We start from the raw sequence: 10,569 nt of genomic DNA, 5'->3' as shown, positions 1-10,569 counted from the left end.
ACACGGTTACCTTGATGCATCACAAGCTAGGGCTTATAGATAAATGATTATGGTCCATTTTTATGACATTGCAGCAGACACTGATTTCTTTATTTTTCTCTTTCAAAAGAAGAAACATGCAGAAACTGTAAGAGAAACTAAGAGAACAAAGCCACAGATACAAAACAAAAGAAAGACATTCAGGCACTGATGTAAGACCAAGGTAGATAGGGCAGCTATCTTTTCTATAAAAAAACCCCCTAACACTTTCTTCTAGACAGTGAATGGGGTGGAAGGCAGTGCTCTCTGGCAGGTATCTCTATAACACGCTCCTCCTAGTGTCTGCAATGCACCGGAATATGGTGCCATGTACCAGTTTCGTTCAAATAACAGCGATCGAGTCCGAGGCGGCCAGATTTGCACCACCCTGCAGGCAGCATCATGCAGACAGAATTCACCCCCAATCCTCAACATGGAAGTTTATGCTTAGTTGGCCTAGACTGAATATGGAATGTATAATAGTGATTATAGATACACCGCTTTGGTGCTATCTACATTAGACATATATAATATTTAAATTCCTAAATTCTTAATGAGCCATTCAAACTGGACACCAATCACCTACAGAACATTTCTGCTGACTGTCCCATATTTATTATCAGGATGCTTCTTTATAAATACAACCAGGGATATCTGTAGCAAGACTTCTCTCAATATTTAGATTAGCCTTATTGCAACCAGAATGTGAAGATGACCATTAAGCTCGTTCTTTAGCTTTAAAGGTGTTATTTTGAAACTATGGTTGCCACCAAGCCAGTGTATTACCAGCAGGATAATAATCAAATAGCTTATTGTCATTAATTATGCCATGGAAGCGCTAAAATAGCAGTCATTTTGCTAGAAACTGTTCTGAGTCATTTGTGTATAAAGATGTTAAACTCTAAAAACGGTTGAAAATGAATCACCATATCTAAGGGTCTAACATGATAATATATATATTCTCAGAATATACTTTTAATAGGTAGTGCTTAAGGCATACATATATTGCTTTAATAATTTGCATCATTTACAGGTGTGGTGCTTCCTCCGTAATACGTCCAAACACAGTTAACTTATTCATTTAGATGGAGCTTTGCTTAAGTACTGTAACCATCTTACACCCAAATTACAAAAAAAAGCTATAAACCCCAAAAGAAATTAAATAAAAAGCAAAGTTTTTGTCCTTTGTGTACCCTAACATATATGTTGTTGTATATGTTTGTGTCATTGTTTCTTGAATAAACAAAAAAAGGCAATTAATTTTCCTATAATGTGCAAATATTAATCTTATGTACAACAAAATAACTTATCACTTAATTCATGCCACCAATGTCTTGTATTTTAATTAATTATATATTAGTATATGCTGTATATATGTGAATATAAATAAAAAATATATATATAGAAAAACTGGCCTCTGACATTGAACAAAGTTAACTTATCCATCAAAGGCAAGTATTGTGTTTATCAAAGGACAACTGGAGTAATATTTATTTAAATTCCTAAATTTAGAGCTAATTGATAAATCTTCGAATGACTGTTGTTTCTGATGACTAAGCCAAATTATTTTGCCTTAGATTTGCTCCAGTTTAGCCGTGATAAATAAGGCCAATATAGCTTTGGAGATGTGTGTAATGTATGGAATACAAATATGAAATAATAAAACAATTTAATCCTGCTTAAATCAACATCAAATACATCTCATCTCTGACAATATTAACATGCCTTGAAAATATAATTACTTTAGTTTAAGTGGCTGTTTTGCTAAAATTAAACTTGACATTAATCAGCAGAGCATGAAAATGTTTGCAACATGCCATATGGCAGTTTTACGTACATTTGTACAAGTGCACTTGCATGTCTTGTATATATTAAGATTGAATATCCCAGCATGCACCATTTGACTGGCTACTTAAAGATCCAGTGAAGTAAAAAAAAAGTTTTGTTGTGACTGTTCTGTTTAACTATATACCCTTCAGCTGTTCTGCAGAGCTTGTGTTTTAAACACTCTACAGGACACCTTAAGACAGGTTGTGGCAGGGTTCAATCCTAAGTGGTGTGTTGGAGTGAGCGCTAGTTTAACTAATGGACAGTGGATGATAAACACTGGCATCCTTAACACGCTGCTTTTTTGGACACTTTGAGCAAATCACTTATCCAGCCCCACCAGTATCCAAACTATTCTACCAACAACTACCAGGCTTGTTTCCCCTAGCCAGCTGGGAAAAAATAATCATATTGGAAGGATCCTGGGGCAGCACCTGTTGACATTGACATATGTAAGACATTCTGTCATGTTCACAACTACTTACCTGTGAAGCCAGTGAAGCCAGTATTGGTTCTCCACAACACAACTGTTGTTTTTATGTTTGTTTATTATTATGTAATGTTTCTTACAACAATATTGAACATTAAAATTATTGTTTTTATACTACCACAAGCCCTCACTCCATCACAACACTGTTATACATTCTTCTTTCTGCTCTCTGGAGTTGGTAGCTGCTGCAGTATTTCTGCTTTTTCCCCTCTTTTCTCTTTCTCCTGGTGCACACTTTTAAACAATTCCTCAGGGTTCAATCCTAAACCCTACAACTAAGGAAGAACGCATTGAGAGCATGAGAATGCACATGTCCATGGGCAGCTTTCAGAAGACCTGGTGGTGTCTTCATAGAAATAAGGAACCAGCTCCTCTTAAAATCAAGCAGAGGAGGTTCTAAATTATTTTGTACTATGTTGTAAAACTGAAAGCATGGGGTTAGAATGCACGTAGATGCCTCAAAGAAATTCGGTTTCATAACAGGTTCAAATATGTTGCAGCTATCCATTATATTACATTTACTAATTGTACTAATATATTGTGTTGATGTCTTTAATTGTTACCAAGGGGGATTTTTCAGGACAAAAGTACTATAAAAAATATAATGCATCACAAGCAAAGCTGAAATAGTGCCCCATTTCAATATTCAATAATTTCCAACTGCGTATATATCATGGCACCTGGGCCAGCTGAGTTTTGTTAGAATGTATGTTTACAATTTACCCATGTTTCTAATCAACCTAACTGGGGTGTTTGATGCACAGATGGGAATTGAGACCATAATGCTAATTAGCCTTATGTGCTAGAAATAGAGCATATAATGAATGTGTTGGATGAATACACAATATCTTGGATGTTAACAAAGGCACACATATTAGAGGCATCTGTTTAGCCTATAGCACCATAGTAAAGCATATCTCAAATGTTTCCATTCACTAGGAGCATTTGTGTTCTTCATTCACCTCATAATTGCAACACAGCTCCTAGCTAATCATATGTCCTGCACGCTATTTTTGATGTATGAAACAATACAATTCCATGGCATTCGCTGCTTTGCAGTAAAAAGGTTTATGCACTGAACTTCTTGAATTATCATGCGCTTTTATGCCCCATGTTGATTTTTTTGATGATTATTTTAGTGACCCAAATGTTTAACCACATGGGTGCTTTGTTACACGTTGGTAAAGAGAGGATTGAGCTGAGGAACTTGGTTAATGCCGCATATCATATTGATAACCCCCATCCTCTCACAAAGTGCTGTTATACAATATCTAGGAACACAATCTATTGAATCAAATGGGAGAGTACATAGATGTGTGTCAGATGAATGGATCTCCAAGGTAACTGAGGAACAACTAAGGTAAAATGTGAAAACCTTCGTCATAGATAGCCAAAGAAAAAACATTTCCATATAGCAAATCCAAACAAATATTTCATATTCTAAGAGATACATTTTTCCCTACACAAAGGTTAGTTTTATCACACATACAAAAATTGTGTTAATTTTCTGTTCACATTTTTAGATATAGGGAAAGTGATAGGGTGAGCTCTTTTGCACCAACGGTGTGTTGGCACATGTATCATACAGTTGTTTATACCTTTTGACCCACAATTACCATTAAGATATTGCATACTTTTGGTTGATTATTCACATATTCCATTAGTGAGTGCTGCTGGCTTGTATGTTTAGTGTAACTTAATATAATCTTACAAGAGACAGGAGGTGCAACCATAACTTTGATGTTGAGTGCTAGGTTATACTTACTTGATTCCACTGTGCTATAAATTTTGTCTTTTTTGCAACCCACAACCCATTTTATTGAAATATTTTGGCAAGGACGGTTTTGCCACAGTGACGTGCTTTGGTTGGTACCAAAGAAGACTAGTCCAGTTGGAATCTATGTTTGAAGCCGACCCCAAATCTACAATATACTTGCTTATACCAGCTATTAGTTTATCATATACTTTGTGACTCTTCTCCAATAGAGCACTTTGGCTTTATCTTAAATTAGAATAAATAAAATAAAAAATCATCTCATGTGGGGCTGTTTTTTATTTTTAGACATATGTTGAAATACTTTTACCTAAAGGGAGAAAACTAATAGGTATAAAATGTCACTAGTGATTATCTTATTTGACAGAGTTTTCTGAGAAATAAAATTAATCTGTAAGAGATGTTTTCTGTAGGCAAAACCCGGGGAATGGAACCAGCTGGTGAAGTATATGGCTGCGATGATAATGAAAAACATCTTTTGCCAGTGGACTGGCACGGATACACATTTCACTACAAAAACTACATACATTTCTCATGGGAAGAAAATTCAGACGACAGTTAAAAAGGCACTCAGAATTCAGTTCTATTCATATGCCTAAAAAATAAATCGCATAGATGTATTAAAGCTTGATAAAAGAAAACACAATATACAAGCTTATTATGATAATGAATATTTTTTTTTAATTAACATGAAAATGAGTATCAATTGCCATATATTCCATGATCACTGGTCAACATAAAAAGTTAACATTTGTTGTTTTTTAGTCGAATATAGAACCAAGGAAAATTGTAAAATTGAAGGTTCAAATAGAGATGGGACAAACTCCATTTTCATTTAAAACATTTTTTTGTAAAAAGAACTTATATTGCAGAAATTCACTAAAAGACTGAGAGCTGAAAGAATAAAAAAGTCAATGTGGATATTAAACAAAAGCATAATTTTTACAGAGAAACAAAAAAAACAGTTAATATGTCCTTGCAAAGGGTATATCATGATGTTCAATTCATTCCTTTTCTTTTTTTTCCTCAGAAATGTATTTCTTAATCCTACCATATTCTCCTTTTAATGGCTTGTAATTTATCCTCAACCAGTATTCATATGTGTCCTCCAAACAGCAATCACAGTCCCATCATGCCTAGGTTCCAGCATTTACACATCCATGCTATCACACACACACAAATTCATTCATTCAGATTCATTCCCTCAATCACGCATACTCATTCAAACACCCTCCCCCACCCCCTTACCTGCACTACAGCTCTCGATGCCCCTTACAGACTTCAGCAGGGGGCGTGGCCTCCCACTTCCTCTGTGCAGTACAATAGACCCTCCCACAAGTAAGCAGCAGGGCTCTTGTGATCCTGGCTGCCGATCTCACGCGGGCCGCACCTTGAGGTCCCGCATGTTGGACGCCCCTGGTATATAGAATGCAGTGTCCCTGTTGTAATGGTCAGCTGTTCCAATACTTTTGTCCATATAGTATATATTGACTGTTCCAAACATCGTCCTCTTTTTATTGTCATTTGAAACTACATAAAACATATAAAGAAATCCACTGACTTCAAGTGGCCTCAGAACTGCAATCTTGTTTTAGACTCGCAGCATTAAGACGTACAATTTGAGGGCAGATAAGAACAATTCAGCCCATCTAGTCTGTTCATTTTTAATGCTATGAAAGCTTTATTTGATTATTGGTCCTATCTTGGAAATCATATGTTATATATATTCTTATAAAGTATTTGCTATTATGGGCAACACTAATTTTAATGAAGCCTCAGAGTATGCATTTTCTTTTAGCTTCTCTGGTTAAAGAAGTAATCTTTTCATGTTATGCTACACCATAGTTTAAACATCAAGTTAACAACTGGGTCATTTCAAACTTTACAAAACTACATTTCCATGAATAGAAGGAATGCTTTTATCTTGTGTTATTTAACTAAAGATTAATTTTATAATACAGAACAGTTTCATATTACATATGGATTGCTATTTTATCTATAACTCAATGTTACCACGATGCACTACATTATGGTAAACAAACCTTCAGGCTTAAGGTTTAAGAATAAAAAGTATAAGGTGCTTATAATACCTCTTTAATCTATATTTTAATGTCTAACCACCAAGAAACGAGGATAATGAAATATTCAATATGTCTAAATAAATATAACGTTCAATAAGTAGATGTTCTAACAGAAGAGAAACCACATAAACTCCCAATAGTTGCTTTTGATGTGAAGTCAAATGGCCTTAACTGCTCCCTATTTTAAAGAAAATTACAGGGTAATTATTATGTTCTCATTGTCAATGTTGATCTTGAGTGCAAAATTAAAATGTTACTAGGATAAAGAAAATGCAATTTCATGTGTCTTGTTGGTGAAGGCTTCCAACATGATACTATAATCCAAATAAAGCAGCTTTATTTATTCTTTTCATATAGAATCCAGTAAGTCACTGAAACACAAGGGATTTATTTAAAACTCAAGAGTGTTAGACAGCATGACATATTTTAGATTTTTTTTCTTGTTTAAACGCTACAACTTAATAAAATTGATTTAAAGCCAAAAAATAAAATAAAATTCTTGAGGAACGCCAAATCACATAAAGTATATTCCAACCATGGGTATCTGTAACTCATGGCTTTATATGTCGTATAGTTAGCAAGCGAGTTGTTCATAGGGCTAGCTGAAAGGCGCTTGGGCAAATTATTTAGCATAACTAAAATGAATTTGTTAAAACTGCCTTAACTACCTTTGTTAAAGACAACCTAGCTTGTGTTTTTTGTCAGTTTGATTTTTTTCAGAGACAGAGGACCATAAGTAGATGAACTGAGCAATAATTCTATTAAATATTTTTAAACATCAAGAATATTTTCAGTTCTTACACTAATTTCTTGTGGACCAATCATTTTGCAACTATTCCATCTTATTTCTTATCAAATGAAGATTAAGGTAATTTCATATATATTTTGACATATTTTATGCTTTACAGAAATTCAGCCGGTGTTCATTCATTATAGATTGACCATTCTAGCAGACACCTCACCAGGATAACTGCAGTTTTTTACTTATTTATAATGGAACACCATCTAGCCTACACTAACTGCCCTAATCAAACTAGTAGGATCGGGGTTAACATATTAGGCAAGTCTGAAAAAAATCATGTCGATCCTGAGAACAGAATGTTAAGATGGCTGCCTCTATGGTATACACCTAAGGTGAGTTTCTAATGCCTACAGTATCTACTGTTATTCTACTGTTGTTTAAGCAATTGTGAAATATATACATTTGCAGAATGTTGAAAAACGGAATATAACAATATTAAATGAGTCATGGTAGCTGATGAGTGATAATAGATCAAATGTTATGTATAAATACATGCGAGCACCTTAATGACTCTCAATCATTCGTTTCCTGCTAGATTTGGCTTTACAACACTGGCACTTCCAAGAAGTCATTCATTGTAGATATGCGGCTGTCTTTTTGTTCTGCTAAAACACCTCTACGCGTATCACACATCACATTATTTATTCAAAATAAGCCCTTAGAGAGAAAGGCGAATGCAAAATGTAGAGCAAATGCACTATACTTAAGTATACATTATGTGCGTAAATGTTTTTTATTTATCAGATGCATTTGACAAGATAGATTATCTACAGCTATATGGAAGAGCTGTATAAATAATCTGTGAATGCTTTTTGCAACCGATGAGAAATATTGACAAAAATAGAAGTTGACATTAAATACTTTTAAAAGATGACTAATGTCAATTTGTTTCAAAATGCCACATTAAGGAGAATGTGGCCCCGGAGAATTTGTATAAAAGGGCCCCTCTTTTCTTGCACCCACTTCTTTTTCCACATCGAAATAAAACAAGAGATAATGAAGGTAAGCTAAAAGACAAGAACAGTTTATTGAAGATTCCTCTATATTCGTTCATGATGTCATAACCTACATTGAGCGTTACCATCACATTATGTTTTACCTAATCTTAGGCCCAGCCACTGCACATGTGCAAACCATGTTTCAATGTGGCACTGCGCATATGCAACCAATAAAGTGACATGTGTTGTGACATTGAACATGACTGTTGGCAAGTGGCACATAACTCCTGCCCAAGACAAACTTTTATCAGAACAATTGGAAGAAAAATATAATGTTAGCAAGACAATGTTACATGTGGCACACAACACACGGGTGGAAAAACTAGGCACTTAAGCGCCTTTAAACTCACCTACAGTTGCTATCGGGTATTTAGGTATTTGAATCAGATACTGTAGTCATAAAACCTTTTTTCAATGATAAAAGGAAAAAAACATCCATTATTTCTCCTATTATAATTTTGCTTGAGTTGTAGTTTTATTTTGTTTTGGATCCCAGAGGAAATGTGTATTATGTATGTAAATATAACATTATGGAAAAATGTCAGCATGTACAGAATTCAATTTAATGGCAATGTGCAGTATGCATGTAAATACAGTCTTGAATGTGTAGCAAAGGTCAAGTTAGAAAGTAGAAATGTAAAATGTAATGTTTTATAATTCACATATAAAACATAAGTAAAACAAAAACACAAGTTAAAGCAAATAATTTAATAATTTAAAGCAAATAATGAAATAATGTGCATAGTATTAGAGATTGTAATTAATTGCCTAGCCACAGAATTCAACGGATTGCTAAAGAATTATGACTCAAAAATTAAAAACACACCTTCTCTCACTACTATAGCATGATTACCTATGGTGAATTATCATGTAGACTATATACCATTGCTAAGCTAATGAGGAATAGTCCCAGACAACATGCCAGCAGACCGACGTGTTTCGCCTACGGCTTCTTGAAGGTTCATAGTGATATGGATACATGGGAACTCTCCAGGTTTCCACCAGAGACGCCAGTGAAGTGATGTTTCTCCGGGTCACATCCCGAAAACATATATATATTTATAATAAAAAGTATCAAAAAACAAGAAAATGTATTCAGATCTCCAGTTTGGTTGAGAGGCATTTAAAGATCCATGTGTAAAAGGTCAAGAAATACCTTAACATCTTCAAAAATTGTTTAGCTTCATTCCCAATTACCTAGGCAGGACATTTAATTTTTTGGGAAGCTAGCAAAACCCTCTAAATCCTCTATACAGTCGCATCAACAAAGAACGCATATTAAAGTACTTTGGACATTTTTTTCTTATCTGATAAAAATACTGCCGCTGCAGTGCACCACCTCCCTTGCTCTCCATGTTTGGCATCAGTTTGCCTGATTGAAACTAATTAATTGCAAGGAGATCCTTGTTAGACCCTCTGGAACTCTCATGAGAGCCAGCACTGGATCTGGCTGGTAGTGAATATGCACATAGGCGAACTACTGTGCAGGAGATGCATTCTTCCAAATAAATAAAAAAATGGGGACGGGGAAAGACAGCATTGAGCGGAATATCATGACTCCTTACATGACGCTTAGCTGTTTTTATGCATTTTGTTTGATATTCTTTGTCGTGAATATCGAAACTTTTCCAGTGACCAAACAGCTATCATATCCACAGCTTCTAAGTCTTCTTAAGTAGATTTATTCAGTAAAAAAGTAATATATATATACAGTATTGATTGATGAACAGATGGTGGTCACAGGTACTGTAGGCTCAGTATTCTTGGTGAGATGAAGGTGAAAGAGACTTTGCCCTTGGAGCCATGAGTATTTATACCTTTTTACATACAGTCAGGGTACAAGTTCTTTACTATATTTAGGCGATGTATGCATTTAAGAAATCCTATTCGCACAGTCATAGCATACACTAGCATTCCACAGAAGACCCTCTAATAGCTACATTACGTGATTAAGAACATATGTTCCTAGCACTCAAGTTGCATTCAAGCCTAAAGTGTGTTGAACAGAATAAAAGTATAACAATGATTTCTTACACATTCCAGAGCATATGATGGGTGGATTGTCCCTTTAAAAGCTACTAGGGCATTAAATATATGCTTCATGAGTGGTTGTCCCTCAAAGATAAAAGGAAACAGTCAGGTCCATACAGTATCTGAGAATTTACCAGGTTAGGCTATGCAGAGCTCGTCCTGTTCTACGGAAGTGGCTTCATGAAGGGTGAAGGCCACGCCTGTAGGCAGGGCTAACCTCAGACAACGTTTTGTGGGTAGGGAGTATGGGAAAGTAGAGAGGAGAGTAGGAAGAATATGCGGATAAGGGAGGTACGGCCAAAAAATGCTCCTCTGCCTAGAGAAAAAGGAAACTGACCTGGAGACCCATGGAAGCAGGGCTTCACCCAGAGACTCTGGGTAAAACTCAGATGTGGTCATATAATTTTGTTTATCTGGCTTCACTATTTGCTCTAGTATATATTAAATATTAAGGCGTTAAAAATTATCTGTGTGAAAAACGGGAGGGGAATTTGTGTAGCAAAACTTTCACATATATTCTGATAAATCTATCTTGAGTAGCCTTTGTG

Source organism: Sceloporus occidentalis, unplaced genomic scaffold, assembly GCF_023333645.1.
Source record: "Sceloporus occidentalis isolate IW3139 unplaced genomic scaffold, rSceOcc1.0.p SCAF_25, whole genome shotgun sequence".
Taxonomy (NCBI): domain Eukaryota; kingdom Metazoa; phylum Chordata; class Lepidosauria; order Squamata; family Phrynosomatidae; genus Sceloporus; species Sceloporus occidentalis.
This window is presented reverse-complemented; position numbering follows the sequence as displayed.